This window comes from Nicotiana tabacum, chromosome 8 (assembly GCF_000715075.1).
Source record: "Nicotiana tabacum cultivar K326 chromosome 8, ASM71507v2, whole genome shotgun sequence".
NCBI classification, from domain to species: Eukaryota; Viridiplantae; Streptophyta; class Magnoliopsida; order Solanales; family Solanaceae; genus Nicotiana; species Nicotiana tabacum.
Window position 1 is genome coordinate 137,568,103 of NC_134087.1, and position 17,324 is coordinate 137,585,426.

The following is a 17,324-nucleotide window of genomic DNA, read 5'->3' on the forward strand; positions in this document are numbered from 1 at the left end:
AGGGAAACAATATCATGAACAATAACATCCCAGCAAGGGAAAACAATATCATGAACAATAACATCCCGGAAAGGGAAACAATATCATAAACAATAACATCCCGGCAAGGGAGCTAACAATGATAATTAACATGTTAAGCATAAACAAATCACAACGAAGTCATAAAATTTTAATATGAGACTCACGGGCATGATTGACACCGACGTATAGATACTCGTCACCATGCATATACGTCGTACTCCACAATTAACACATAGCAAATAAGACACAACTCCTAATCCCTCAAGCTAAGGTTAGACCAAACACTTTCCTCAAAGCCACGAACACAATTCAAGCCTCAAATGCTGCTTTACCTCTTGTTTCCACCACCAATTCACTTGTATCTAGCTACAAGTTACTTAACTATATAAATAAATGCTAAATGAATAAATTCTAATGCATGAAAATAAGTTTTCCAATGATTTCCCCAAAAAGTCAAAAATCGACTCTGGGACCACATGGTCAAAACCAGAGGTTCGAACCAAAACCCGATTACCCATTCACCCACGAACCCAAATATATAATTTGTTTTGAAATCGGACCTCAAATCGAGATCCAAATCCCCAAAATTTGAAAAAAAACTAAGTTCTACCCAAAATACCCAATTTTCCCCATTAAAACCCTTGATTTTGAGTTGAAATAATGTAAAAAGATGGATTAGATTGAAAGAAATGAGTTAGAAATGACGTACTAATGATTTGGAAGAGTAGTTGCCTTTGAAAAATCGCCCAAAGGTATTTTAGGTTTGAGAGGGTTTGAAAAATGAGAAATTTTCGGCTAAATTATGATTTAGCAGGTTGCAGATGTCGCAATTGCGATCAGACCGGCTATCATCGCATTTGCGATCAGATGTTCGCAATTGCGAACTCGCATTTGCGAAGGGAGTGTCGCATTTGCGATAGCTGGGGATTTCTCGGTTATTCACATTTGCGAAGAAATGCTCGCAATTGCGAGCAAGGCTGGCCAGGGCATACTTCGCAATTGCGAAGAGCCCCTCGCAATTCCCAAGCCTGATAGGCTCGCAATTGCGAGATCGGAGCCTGCAACACATACCAGCTGAAAATCTGCAACTTCCTAAGTTCAATTCCACTCTGTGGCCTATCCAAAACTCACGGGCTCCAACCCAAACATGCACATTAACCTAAGAATATCATACGAACTTGTTCGCGCATTCAAATCATCAAAATAATATCAACAACTATGAATTAAACCCTAAATCTATGAAATCACTCAAGAACACCAAAATTTTCAATTTCTCAACTTTAGGTCCGTTTTATACCAAACCAATTTCTATCTTTACCAAATTTTACAAATTCAACCTAATTATTATTTCAAACTTGTACCGGGCTCCGAAATTAAAATATGGGCCCGATACCATCAATTTCAAACACCTTTCATTTCCAAAAACTCTTATATATTCTAGAAAATAATTTTCTTTAAAAATTTATTTTTCGGGCTTGGGACCTCGGAATTCGATTCCGGGCATACACCCAAGTCCCAAATTTTACTACTGACCTTATGAGACCGTCGGATCACGGGTCCCGGTTCGTTTACCAAGAATGTTGACCAAAGTCAATTTAATTTCATTTTAAAAGCAAAATTTATCATTTTTCACAGATCTTCACATAATGGCTTTTCGGATACACGCTCGGGTTGTGCAAGCAAATCGAGGTGAGAGAAAAAGAGGGTTTTAAGGCCTCAAAACACAGAATCGACTTGTAAAACAAGTAAAAGGTCATCACATTCTCCACCTCTAAAACAGCCGTTCGTCCTCGAATGGACATAAGAAGGAAGTACCTGAGTCAGAGAAAAGATGGGGATATTGGCTCCGCATATCGGACTCGGACTCTCACGTCGCTACCTTAACAGGCTGACTGTGATGACCCGGCCAGTCGTCTCATGATTTACCGCTCCGTTTTCTCCATTTCTGCTTCTTATTACTTTTTTTATCAGTTCTATATGTGATCGGGTTAGTTGGCTCGGGTTCAAAAATGATTTGGTAAGGTTTGAGACACCTAGTCTCTTTTGAGGAAGCTTAACTTGGAAAAATCAACCGAATATTGACTTATGTATTAGAGGGATCGGATGTGAGTTTCGATGGTTCAGATAGCTTCGGCAGGTGATTTGGGACTTAGGAGCATGATCGGAATGTGTTTCGAAGGTCCGGAGTACATTTAGGCTTGAATTGGCGAAATTGAATTTTTGGCATTTTCCGGTTGATAGGTGAGATTTTGATATAGGAGTCGGAATGGAATTACAAGAGTTGCAGTAGTTCTGTTGTGTCATTTGGGATGTGTGTGCAAAATTTCAGGTCATTCAAACGTGGTTTGGTTGGGTTTTTGATCAAAAGCGAAATTTAGAAGATTTTGGAATTCTTACGCTTGAATCCGATGCGAATTTGGTATTTTGATGTTGTTTTGAGCATTTCAAAGGTTGGAACAAGTTTGAATGATGTTATGGGATATGTTGGAATTTTTGGTTGAGGTCCCGGGGGCCTCGGGTGAGTTTCGGGTGGTCAATCGGATCATTTCTAAATGTTGAGAGTTGCAGAAAATTGTTGTTTAGTGTTGCAGAGAAATGGCCTTCGCGTTCGCGAGTAGGCCCTCGCGTTCGCGAAGGGTTAGTTCAGGAGGCGGAGGATTTAGCCTTTGCATTCGCGAGGAAGGCTCCGCGTTAGCGAAGGACTTGAATGATGTGCATCGCGTTCGCAAGGTGGAGCCGCGTTCGCATAGAGGGAGTTGAGCAGCTGAGGTTCAGGGTGGTTTGTGCTTCGCGTTCGCAGAAGGGGAGTTGTGATCGCGATGAGTTAGGGAGCTATGCCTTCACGTTCACGAGCTGGGTGATGCGATCGCGAAGAAGGAATTTTTGTCAAAGTTGGATTTTGCTTTGTGAACACGAGGCGTTGACCGCGTTCGCGAAAAAGGAATTGAGGCCTGGGCAGAATGTTTAAATAGTCGTCTTGTCCGTGATTTTGGGGTTAACTTCCACCATTTTTGAGTGATTTTGGTGCTTTTTGAGGAGGATTGAAGAAGGATTCAAGGGGAAACACTTGGAGGTAAGATTCATGGACTTAATACTCGATTCTAATGAGAATTCTACCTAATTAATCATGGAAATTAAGCCTACAATTGAAGAACTAGGGCTTGTAATTGGAGACCTAGAATTTGGGATTTGAGGGATCGTTTGTGGTTGGATTTTGATGCTTTTGGTATGAAGGAACTCGGGGAGTGATAAGGAGTCCATTGATGTAATTTTTATCGGAATCCGAGACGTGGGCCCAGGGTCGGGTTTGGCCAATTTCGGGATTTTTGTTGTAATTTGATTTTTTTCGAGTTAGCTTTGTTCCCTTAGCATATTTTGATGGTTTTGCACTGATTTGTTTAGATTTGGAGCATCCGGAGGCCGATTCGAGGGGCAAAGGCATCACAAGCTAGAGATTTGGACCGGGTAGAGGTGAGTAATGATTGTAAATGTTGTTCTGAGGGTATGAAACCCCAGATTGCACATCGTTGTGCTATATTGAGGTGACGCACACGCTAGATGACGAGCGTGGGGTCGTGCATTGTTGGGGATTGTGACTTAGTCCATCCGAATAATTGTTTTACCGTGTATTTGATTGAAAACTGTTTGTTATCATCATGTTTTGGGCTGGAAGCCATATTTGGGCCTCGTGCCAACTATTTGAACCTTTAGGGGATTTTACTGATATTTCCTCGCTGTTTTGACTTTATACTTGTACTCAGTCATGCTATATTCTACTATTTTCATAACTCAGCCATGTTTACTCTACTTTAACACTTAAATGATATTTTGGGCTGAGCACCATGTTTTACTGTTGCCCGAGTGGCTTATGAGATTCTGACTAAGTAAGGCCGAGGACCTAACACTGATTATGATTATGAGGCTAGGGGCCTGAGATTTGAACGCCACGAGATGGCTTGTTGATATGAGGCCGAGAGCCTAGTGATTATGCCACGAGATGGCTTGATATTGCGCTTGGGCCGTAAGGGGCCCCTCCAGGAGTCTGCACACCCCTAGTAAGCGCGGGTACCCAGTGTGATGTGAGATATAGCCCGAGGGGCTGGTTATTGTTCCATGTGTTGCCCGAGGGGCTGATTCTGTTGGTATTGTGCCCGAGGGGCGTTTCTTTATGTGTTTACCATTCTCTAGTTCCTTGTCTTTTACTTGCTTAACTGTTTAAAAAGGGATTTTAAGGATCTTAAACGGAACTAAAGTGATCTTGCATATTTTCACTATTTCATTACTTTTACTGGCTTTTACTGCTTCCTTATAGCCTATGATGTGCCTTACGTGATTTCTTATTTCTCAGCCTTTATTTATGATTATTACTCACTGAGTTGGAGTACTCACTTTACTCCCTACACCCCGTGTGCAGATTCAGGCGCTTCAGGTTCTGCTGGTGAGGCTTGAGAGCTTCTAGCAGATTCCAGAGTTCACGAGGTAGCTGCTCGGGGTTCACAGCCCCGTGCTTCTCCCCTATCTCATTTATTTTCTCTTATTAGTGTTCTGTAATCATTTGAGTAGACTCTTTAGACTTGTAGTATATTGATAGATACTCATGACTGGTGACACCCCGATGTCGGGGCTGTGTTGGTTTTATTTCCACAAATTGTACTGTTCACTGCTTATTTTTGGGATTTTATCATGTTAAAGACTTGATACTTATTATTTTAAATGCTTAAAATGAAGTGGGAATGTGTCGGCTGGCCTTGTCTTCGCGAGAGGTGCCATCACGACCGGGTCCGGATTTAGGATCGTGACACTGACCTCTCCACTGAACATGAACAGAAGGGAAACTCTTCGATCTCAATTGACGAACCTGCTGGTCTAGAATAGCTACCGGCTCCTCCTCATAGGATAAATCCTTGTCCAACTGGACAATGCTGAAGTCTAACACGTGGGATGGATTGTCGTGATACTTCCGAAGCATGGACACATGAAACACTGGATGCACGACTGATAAACTCGGCGGCAACGCAAGTCTGTAAGCCACCTCTCCCACTCGATCAAAAATCTCAAACGGGCCAATGAATCTAGGGCTAAACTTGCCCCTCTTGCCAAATCTCATTATGCCATTCATAGGCGACACCCGAAGTAACACCCACTTACCTACCATGAATGTCATATCACGATCCTTATGGTCGGCATAACTCTTTTGCCTGGACTTAGCTGTATGAAGCCTATCCTGAATAATCCTGACCTTGTCCAAGGCATCCTGTACTATATTCGTACCCAACAACCGAGCCTCTCCCGGCTCAAACCATCCAACCAGTGACCGACACCGCCTACCATATAAAGCCTCATAAGGAGCCATCTAGATACTCAACTGGTGGATGTTGTTGTAGGCAAACTCCGCTAAAGGCAAGAACTGATCCCACGAGCATCCAAAGTTAATAACACAAGGTCAGAGCATATCCTCCAAAATCTAAATAGTACGCTCGGACTGCCCGTCCGTCTGAGGATGAAATGTTGTGCTCAACTCAAACCATGTGCCAACTCACACTGAACTGCTCTCCAGAAATGTGAGGTAAACTACGTACCTCGGTCCAAAATGATAGACACGGGCACACCATGAAGACGAACAATCTCCCGGATATAGATCTCAGCTAACCTCTCGTAAGAATAGGAGACTGCCACAGGAATGAAATGTGCTGACTTGGTCAGCCTATCAACAATAACCCACACTGCATTGAACTTCCTCTGAGTCTGTGGGAGTCCAACAACGAAGTCCATAGTGATACACTCCCACCTCCACTCAGGAATCTCAATCTTCTGGAACAAACCATCAGGTCTCTGATGCTCGTACTTTACCTGCTGACAATTCAAACACCGAGCCACATATGCAATAATATCCTTCTTTATCCTCCTCCACCAATAATGCTGCCGCAAATCCTGATACATCATAGTGGCGCCCAGATGAATAGAGTACCGGGAATTATGGGCCTTCTCTAAAATCAACTCTCGGAGTGCATCCACATGAGGCACACAAACTCGACCTTGCAACCTCAAAACTCCATCATCTCCTAATGTAACCTGCTTGGCACCACTGTGCTGCACCGTGTCCCTAAGGATACACAAATAGGGATCATCATACTACCGATCTCGGATACGCTCCAATAAAGAAGAATGAGTGACTGTGCAAGTTAACACACGGCTGGGCTCAAAAACATCCAACCTCACGAACTGATTGGCCAAAGCCTGAGCATCCAAAGCAAGCGGTCTCTCACCGACCGGAATATACGCAAGACTGCCTATACTAGCTGACTTCCTACTCAAAGCATTGGCCACCACGTTGGCCTTTCCCGGATGATATAAGATGGTGATATCATAGTCCTTCAATAGCTCCAACCACCTTCTCTGCCTCAAATTTAGCTCCTTTTTCTTGAACAAGTATTGCAACCTCTTGTGATCCGTGAATACCTTACATGACACACCGTACAAATAGTGCCTCCAAATCTTCAACGCGTGAACAATGGCTGCTAACTCCAAATCATGAACTGGATAGTTCTTCTCATGAATCTTCAACTGACGCGAAGCATAAGCAATGACATTGCAATCCTCCATCATATCGCACTAAGTCCAATACGAGATGCATCACAATAAACTATATATGGCCCTGAACATGTGGGCAAAACCAACATCGGCAACGTAGTCAAAGCTATCTTGAGCTTCTGAAAGCTCGCCTCACACTCGTCCGACCATCTGAACTGGGCACCCTTCTGGGTCAAACTGGTCATCGGGGCTGCAATAGATGAAAACCCCTACACAAACCGATGGTAATAGCCCGCCAAACCCAAGAAACTCCGGATCTCTGTAGCTGATGCGGGTCTAGGCCAGTTCTTGACCGCCTCTATCTTCTTCGGATCTACGTGAATACCCTCTCTGATACAACATGACCCAAGAATGCAACTGAACTCAACCAGAACTCACACTTCGAAAACTTAGCATACAACTGACTATCTCTCAAAGTCTGAAGAACCACTCTCAGATGCTGCTCATGCTCCTCCCGGCTGTGGGAATAGATCAAAATATCATCAATGAAGAATATCACGAACGAATCCAAGTAAGGCTTGAACACTCGGTTCATCAAATCCATAAAAGCTGTTGGGGCATTTGTCAACCCAAATAACATAACCAAGAACTCGTAATGCCCGTACCGAGTGCGGAAAGCTGTCTTAGGGACATCGGATGCCCTAATCCTCAACTGATGGTAGCCAGAGCTCAAGTCAATCTTCGAAAATACCTTGGCACCCTGAAGCTGATCAAACAAATCATCAATCCTCAGCAAATGGATACCTGTTCTTGATTGTAACCTTGTTCAACTGCCGGTAATCTATATACATCCTCATCGATCCGTCCTTCTTCTTAACAAACAATACCGGTGCACCCCAAGGCGAGACACTAGGTCTAATAAAGCCCTTATCAAGTAAGTCTTGCAACTGCTCCTTAAATTCTTTCAACTCGGGCAGGGCCATACGATACGATAGAATAGAAATGGGCTGAGTGCCCGGAGCCAAATCAATGCAGAAGTCAATATCCCTGTCGAGTGGCATACCCGGCAGGTCTGAAGGAAATATCTCAGCAAACTCACGTACTACAAGCACATAATCAATAGAAGGAACCTCAATACTAGAATCACAAACATATGCCAAATAGGCCAAACACTCCTTCTCGACCATACGCCGAGCCTTCATATATGAAATAACCCTACGGGTAGAATGACCAGGGGTCCCTCTCCACTCTAAACGAGGCAACCCCAGCAAGCCTAAAGTCACAGTCTTGGCGTGACAGTCCAAGATAGCGTGGTAAGGTGATAACCAGTCCATCCCCAATATCATATCAAAATCAACCATGTCCAGAAGTAACAAATCTACTCGACTGTCAAGACCCCCAATCATAACTATACATGAACGATGGACGTGATCTACCACAATAGAATCACCCGCCGGTGTAGACATATATACAGGAGCACTCAAAGAGTCACTAGGCATGACCAAATATGGTGCAAAGTAAGATGACATATAGGAGTATGTAGACCCGGATTTTCCACCCTTGGAAGTCGTGATGATGCCTATTCGTGAAAGCTAGGCAAGCCGAATGTTATAAATTCATTACCATTTTTATTAAACATGTTCAACAGTTTAATATAATAAGTGATCAAACAACAGAATAAACTAAATAACCAGAAATGCGGAAGAAAAAAACTTAATAGTTTAACCCAAACACTATTACATGAATCCAAAATACAACACTACCCAGAATTTGGTGTCACAAAGTCACGGACCATCTACGAATACTACAAATAAAGTCTGAATAAAAATACACGAATCTGTCTCTGAATAAGTAAAAAAAGAAGGAAATGATAGAAGGAGACGCCAAGGTCTGCGACGCCTGCAGGAGTACTTCGGATCGCATGTTGGACTGAAGGTAGCAACCTCACTACGGTCCAAAAGCTGCAGCACCGGGATCTACACACAGTGCAGAGTGTAGTATCAGCACAACCGACCCCATGTTCTAGTAAGTGCCTAGCCTAACCTCGGCGAAGTAGTGACGAGGCTAGGACCAGACTACCAAATAAACCTGTGCAGTTAAATCATATATAGCGTAAAAATAAAAGCAGATATTTACAGTTAAAGATGGGAGGGGGAAAGCATGCTGCGGGGAGTATCAGATAACGACAGAATACCATAAGAGGAATGTAAAGGAACCAAAATTCAATTGCTAACAAGGATAAGGAAAACAAACACAATATTCACTTTCATTTCTTCCTTGTTGCAGGCATGCAACTCGATCCCATTTCAAATGTTACTGTGGCGGCGTGCCACCCGATCCCATTTCATATATCTTGTTGCAGGTGTGCAACCCGATCCCATTTTATATATCACCGTGGCGGCGTGCCACCTGATCCCATTTCATATATCTTGTTACTGGCGTGCAACCCGATCCCATTTCACATATCACCATAGCAGCGTGCCACCCGATCCCATTTCATATATCTTGTTGCAGGCGTGCAACTCGATCCCTTTTAAAAATCAACATCAATCATAAAAGAATTCCGACAAGGGAACAAGAATATAACAACAACATCCCGACAAGGGAGACAATATCATAAACAATAATATCCCGGCAAGGGAAACAATATCATGAACAATAACATCCCGGCAAGGAAAAACAATATCATGAACAATAACATCCCGCCAAGGGAAACAATATCATAAACAATAACATCCCTGCAAGGGAACCAACAATGATAATCAACATGTTAAGCATAAACAAATCACAATGGAGTCACAACAATTTCAATACGAGATTCACGGGTATGCTTGACATCGGCGTATAGATACTCGTCACCATGCCTATATGTCGTACTTCTCAATTAACACATAGCAAATAAGACACAACTCCTAATCTCTCAAGCGAAGGTTAGACCAAATACTTATCTCAAAGCCACGAACACAATTCAAGCCTCAACTACCGCTTTACCTCTTGTTTTCACCACCAATTAGCTTGTATCTAGCCACAAGTTACTTAACTATATCAATAAATGCTAAATGAATCAATTCTAATGCATGAAAATACATTTTCCAATGATTTCCCCAAAAAGTCAAAAATCGACCCCGGGACCACATGGTCAAAACCCGAGGTTCGAACCAAAACCCGATTACCCATTCACACACGAACCTAAATATATAATTTGTTTTGAAATTGGACCTCAAATCGAGGTCGAAATCCCCAAAATTTGAAAAAAACCTAAGTTCTACCCAAAACACCCAATTTCCCACATGAAAACCCTTGATTTTGGGTTGAAATCATGTAAAAAGATGGATTAGATTGAAAGAAATGACTTAGAAATGACTTACTAATGATTTGGAAGAGTAGTTACCTTTGAAAATCGCCCAAAGGTGTTTTAGGTTTGAGAGGGTTTGAAAAATGAGAAATTTTCGGCTAAGTTATGATTTAGCAGGTTGCAGATGTCGCAATTGCGACCAGGGTTCGCAATTGCGAACCCCTTCTGGACCTGCTATCATCGCATTTGCGATCAGATGTTCACAATTGCGAACTCGCATTTGCGAAGGGAGTGTCGCATTTGCGATAGCTAGGGATTTCTCGGTTATTCGCATTTGCGAAGAAATGCTCGCAATTGCGAGCAAGGCTGGCCAGGGAATACTTCGCAATTGCGAAGAGCCCCTCGCAATACCCAAGCCTGATAGGCTCGCAATTGCGACACCTAACCTCGCAATTGCGAGATCAGAGCCTGCAGCACATACCAACTGAAAATCTGCAACTTTCTAAGTTCAATTCCACTCAGTGGCCTATCCAAAACTCTTAGGCTCCAAGAAATCACTCAAGAACACCAAAATTTCCAATTTCTCAACGTTAGGTCCGTTTTATACCAAACCAATTCCGATCTTTATCAAATTTTACAGATTCAACCTAATTATTATTTTAAACTTGTACTGGGCTCTGGAACCAAAATATGGGCCCGATACCATTAATTTCAAGCATCTTTCATTTCCAAAAACTCTTATATATTCCAGAAAATAATTTTCTTTAAAAATTCATTTTTCGGGCTTGGGACCTCCGAATTCGATTCCGGACTTACGCCAAACTCCCAATTTTACTACGGACCCTATGAGACCGTTGGATCATGGGCCCTGGTCCGTTTACCAAGAATGTTGACCAAAGTCAATTTAAATTCATTTTAAAAGCAAAATTTATCATTTTCACATATTTTCACATAATGGCTTTCCAGATACACGCCCGGATTGCGCATGCAAATCAAGGTGAGACAAAAAGAGGTTTTTAATGCCTCAGAATGCATAATCGACTTGTAAAACAAGTGATCACAATTCCTCTACGCATTCGCGTCACCTACGCCACATTCGCGATGCCTCCAGGTCCTGATGCTTCGCGTTCGCGGTCACACAGCCGCCTTCGGTGAAGGCTTAACACTTCCAGGCCCCCAACTCCCCTTCCTTCTTCATGTTCGCGACCTCCGTATCGCGTTTGCGTAGGCTGCTCAAGGTTACCTTACCCGTTCGCGACCCTTGTATTGCGTTCGCCGTGAATAAAAATCCAGCACCCCAAAATCCTTCTTCGCGAACACGATAACCACCACGCGTTCGCGATTAACGACACTAGAACCAACAGCAGCAGCAGCAGCAAAACATGGGGAAATGACCTGAAACCATCCTGAAACACACCCGAGACCCCCGAGACCCTATATAATCACACCAACAAGTCCCAAACATGCTACTAACCTGCTCAAGGCCTAAAATCACACCAAATGACATTAAAACTATGAATCGATGATCGAAACCTTTCTTTAGACTTTCAAACTTCCAAACTTCGACGAACGAGTCCGAATAATATCAAAACATTTTCGGAATGACACCAAACTTTACGCATACCTATTCTAATGCTCGTAACCCCAAATGGACATCGATAACAAAAAAATCTACTTCAAGCCAAACTTAGGAAAATCTAAAACCTTCAAAATGCCATCTTTCCATAATAAGAGCCGAAATGCTCCCAAGCCACCCGATACTCAATACGAACATATGCCCAAGTACGAAATCATCATACGAACCTATTGGAACCTTCAAATCCCGATTTTGAAGTCGTTTACTAAAAAGTCAAACTTTAGTCAATTCTTCCAAATTAAAGCTTTCGAATTTAGAATTTTCCTCCGAATCAATTCTAAACTTTCCAAAATTCAATTCCGACCACACGTACAAGTCATAAAACATGAAGTGAAGCTACTCAAGACCTCAAACCGCCGAACGACGCGCTAGAGCTCAAAACGACCGGTCGAGTCATTACATTCTCCCCCACTTAAGCATACGTTTATTCTCGAACGTGCCAAGAACTATTCCGGAATTGTTCAAAATCACTGTTTAACACCTCGCGCACCTACCCGTGCCACCATAACCCATGTGAGAACATTAGCTCGAGCCATACGGAAGATCCTCCCTATAACCTCAGCTAACAAGCTTTATAACCAAATTCCAACATCCGAAATTTTCCAAGAGACCCGATTCTAACATACGAATACCGCATCAATCACTAGAAACTGTACCCAACATGACCATGCTCCTCCGCTGAAATCATACCATGCACCACATAAGTCGCTTGACAATAATAACATCCTCCGACCATAATAGCTACAGTTTGTGAATTCGGTGCCCGCAATACACCTCATAACACATATAAACCCTATTCTAACTCTCGCAATTAACAAATCATGCAGTCTCTCCTCCTGACAAGAACCATTACTCGTTCTAAACTGAATAACGATATTTGCTCTTTAATATACCATACATAACTCTGATCGCACTGATCTCAGGTCCAATAATCTTGCTTCACCCAATACAAACTGCTCCGGCAATGAGCCACCTCAAACCTTGACCAAATCTCATATGACACCATCAATGTTCCAACAAGCTACAACTTGAATATGGCACATAAGGAAGAACAAACTTTGGAAAAGAACTACCCAGCCCGCTTAATAAATAAAACGGTCGAACAGACACTCTGAACCCTTCTCATAGAATGAAGAACAAAATACACAAGAATATATATAGGGAAACGTACTCAATATTTCACTGTTGCGGCATGCAACCCGATCCAAATATGACACTATTGCGGCGTGTCATCTGATCCAAACATCACACTATTGCGGCGTGCAAACCGGTCCAAATATGACATAGTTGCGGCATGCAACCTGATCCACATAACATATCTGTGGCGGCGTGCCACCTGATTCTCGCATAACAATTAATAAAGAAGCACCCATCAAGTCGTAATGCTTATACTTATGAAATGCCCGAATATCGATCATAAGCACGCCAAGTGCAAAAATACAACTTTGGGGAGACAGATAGCGCCATACACTGCAAAACCCAAGCACAACTAAGGTGCGATAAATGACCTGCACCTCGAGAGCCATCCTTCTCATATAACACTACAAGCTACACGGGACCACAATACATGTGCGAACAATCAAGCCATCTCACAACCCACATGGCACAATAGAGTATTACATGGAATAGTTGACGATGGGAATCATATTTTATGCCCGACGACTCCTCCATAAGCAACGCTATGCTGAATGAACACATCTGGCTTGATGTAGAGCAAACATTCACATTAGACCCATCAATAGACCCTAAGCCGATTCCGATCATTCCATACTGGGCTAATAACCTTTCAAGGATCCACAATAACCCTATCCATGACACATAAGAATAGTCGTGAAATCCAGAACAAACTCACACAGTCTATAACCAAAGGAATAGAATGCCTTTCAAGCATAAACTCTCACATTAGCGCTGGTACCAAAATCTCAATACTTGGTTCTAATTTATAACCATCAAGTGACTAATATGCCACGCTTATACAATTCTCTTGTGATCTACGCTTCCACGACCTTCCGCACTAGGTAGCAAGGTCTGCACCTCTATACCACCAGCAGTACTAATTCTGTAAAGTAATTCAAGAATCCGCAAATCAATACACAATGCTCCTTCCACAGAACACCATTCTCAGGCAACACTAGGATAATGTCAGCTTACTCTGAACATCTAAATTCTTCCCGGCTCATCCGAGCTCATTACTTTCTTATCAACACCGAGCGACAACCTTGATCCTCAACTTTTAGTTTCCATGTTGCTCACTACACCTATCATGCTGCAATGTGAGAGTACAAGAATGCATCATAACCCCTGAACCACCAGTAGAATAAAAACTTCATTGGCTAGAAACCTTTCACTTAACTCATTTCAGAAGAACCGTTGCAATACGCAACTGAATTCCCGCGACCGCAGAAAATACAGACCTCAAGTCATGGTCTTAACCACTATAACACTTCTGGGATCCATCTATACATAACATGCCATTAAAATAAAATACCTCCAAAACAATCAAATTACAGCGGTTGTCAAACCCACACGTACAACCACGAATCACCTGTATAGCTTAACATACCGAAGGACTGATCATTTCCACAATCATGTTGATTCAAATCATTACTAACCAACCTAACTCCTTCCAATTTACTCTTGACTTGCCTTAGAAATAATAATAGCTCAATTTAAAAACATAATGAACTCGATCAACACTCATCCCGAGTGACCCGAATCACGAGACCACATCATCTCAATACCCATGAACCATCTTATACCCTCCTTATGCGCGTAATAGCATCTCCAACTGATACACCCGTTTTGAAAGATCTTCTACGAATTCGAAGTAGTTTCTCTCATTTATCCAATATTGACCTGCAGATCTGATGATAACATAGAAATTTCTCCAAGTATTCCTCACACTCTGCTACCAAATCCCGGTCTTCAGTTACATAACGAACCCCAAAATCCTTAGAAGCTGCACCTTAAATTCTTGAACCCACTAGGACCGTTGTTGAGAGTCACCCACTCTGACATAGTCCCGAATATAACAAAACTCCAATGTTCTGCTAGCACATGAACACCCTTTAAAAGAAGCAACCGACTGAATTCTTTTTCCTTATACATTACATCCACAAGAAGCATAGACTCTAAGTCTTCTTAAAACCTGTACATATCTCAATAAGGAGAAATATAGCACACATTTGTCAAGTTCTTTGCTCGAATTACCCCTGGTTTTTTCTTTTCTTAGTCATAAATAATTCACCAATGCACCGATAACCAAAGACCGCACAAGCATACAACCACACAATCCCATCGTAGGCGGTGGGCTCCCCCACTTAGCTTTGAGCCACAATAAAGCCCACAAAGATTCCTCCTTCTCCATTACCATGATCTCACACCTTTAACCTGCCAAATTTCTCTAAATCTTTTATTAAGATTTTCATAAAACATTCCGAATTATCAGCCACAATCGCACACTTGATCTCTTGTTGGGTAGTAAGTACAACTCTTTGTAGAAACTTCATCAAAATCGTGCAACCGCTAACCTGCTCACAGGAGATGACCCACCTGTGAAATTCCATACAGACATCTTCCAACGATGCTACACAGGGTACAACTACCACGAAATCAGTAAACCCTCCCGTGCCCATGCTCGCTCGTCAGCTGTAAGAGTCTGTTTGTTCCCCGTTGACATCAACTAAAAGCCCGACAATATATTCCAAACTCGAAGTCACGTTGCATACGAAAATGAAAACAAGTTTTCACACCCCTTTTCGTTTCAAGCAAACTCCTCTCTGCCATATTCAATCTTCCTCAGTACAGTAGCCACCATCCCAAATAAAATTCATAAACCTACTCTCTTTCCACCATGATTCTCAAACCGCTCTAAACTTTTTCAAGGCATGTGGCTATCCTACCACTGAATCCATACGCTACTCTGTCACTCCCACTTCGGTTAAACCATGTCCTTAAGCAACTTCTCGACCTCTATTGTCCATACTTGACCTGGTAGCGATTCTATCACCGTGAGACACCTCCCACATGTCCTTCCTCATCCTTCGCTGCCCAATTGCTGTCTCAAATCAAAATCCATCTTTGTAGCACCTGAACTGATAAATTATTACTAACTCTAAACCTCCTCAAAGATCATCTTTCTCGAGCCATAAGCATTAGAAACACCGATTCGATTCTGAAACCACTACACACCGCCATCTCTGACAACCGTTTCTCAGGAACCATTTCACAATACCCTGCCTCGAAGGCAAATCAAATGAGACCCTAACACTGACAAAACTTACTACGTTTAAACATGGATGACGATATCACATCGTAAATGAGAATTCCACCATGCTCGAAAATATCAAGTCTTGTTACTCCATCAACCCAAGCCTGAACATCCATAGTCTGATTGCCTTTCCTCCGCTTGATTTAAATGCCGAACCTCTAAACCACGAACTGATAAATCCTCCTTTCGAGTCATTCACTGCCCTGACACATAAACAAGCACCCTACCATTACACTAACACTATGTGATAACAATGCATGAACATCATAGCAATCTGTGTATAGCCTCAAAACCATAGGAAATACATATACTGAGTTGAAATGACAGAACACCCTTCCGTAAGGCGACGATAATAGCATGTCTAAATACACAGGGAAAAACATACTGCACTACATCTGCAGTATCACCACAACTCCCTGAACGACCAATTGATAACAAGCGCCCGACGTCGCATAAGATTGAGTAAGAAGGAAATGAAGGCATAAACTCCAATGGAATCAAATGAAACGAAGATAAATCAAGAAGGGAAGTTCTCCTAATAGCCTTGTAGTCTCTCGAAGATAAGTACAGACGTCTCCGTACCGATCCAAAAGACTCTACTAGACTCGCTCATGACTCGTGATACCCAAGTGAACCTAGAGCTTTGATACCAAGCTGTCACGACCCAAAATCCATTATAGGTCGTAATGGCACCTAACGTCGCCGTCAGGCAAGCCAACGATGATTGATCAACTTAATTACTCATTTTTATTACTTTTGAAATCATAAATTTTATTAAGGAAGGAAATTTATGCTTTTAAAACCATGGGAACGTATAAAATTAGTTGTTCACAAAAAGAAATAAAAGGTGATGATAATATATAAAACTGTAAAAATCAACTAGTATATCCAAAAACCCGGTGTCACAAGTGCATGAGCATTTACTAAGGAGTACAACAATAATAAAATACCCGTCTAAGATGTAAATAAGACAGGACAAAGTGAATAGCACAATAGGGACTTTGTGGACTGCGATGCGTAGCCTGGAATGCAGCTCACATAAAGTTTCCTCAACAGCTGCGCCTATGCGCCAAGATGAACACCAAATAACCCTGTCAGATCCTGCACATTTAGTGCAGAAGTGCAGCATGAGTACGTAAATCAACGCATACCCAGTAAGTATCTAGCCTAACCCCGGAGAAGTAGTGACGATGGATCGACATGGACACTTACTAGAGGTCCAATAATGATATATAATAAATCATAAGTAAATATGAGGCACACAACAATAATAGGGTAAATCTGTATGTTACATAATCTTCCAAATATTTCTTTTAAAGTATGAATTTCTTAGTCTTTCTACCTCAACAGCTTAGATGTATCAAGTGCCAGTATAAAGCGGATAAGAAATACCATATAAAAATGCTAGGCATCAGTGGAAGGATAATCTTGTGAATATTCGGGCTGCCAGCGAAATACCGCACGATTATATCGAGGTCATTTGGCCCGATCCAAAATAATGTGTACACAGTCGAGGGTCGAGCGACACGAATCATAGATGCATCTACTATATTGCCGAGGCATTCGACCCC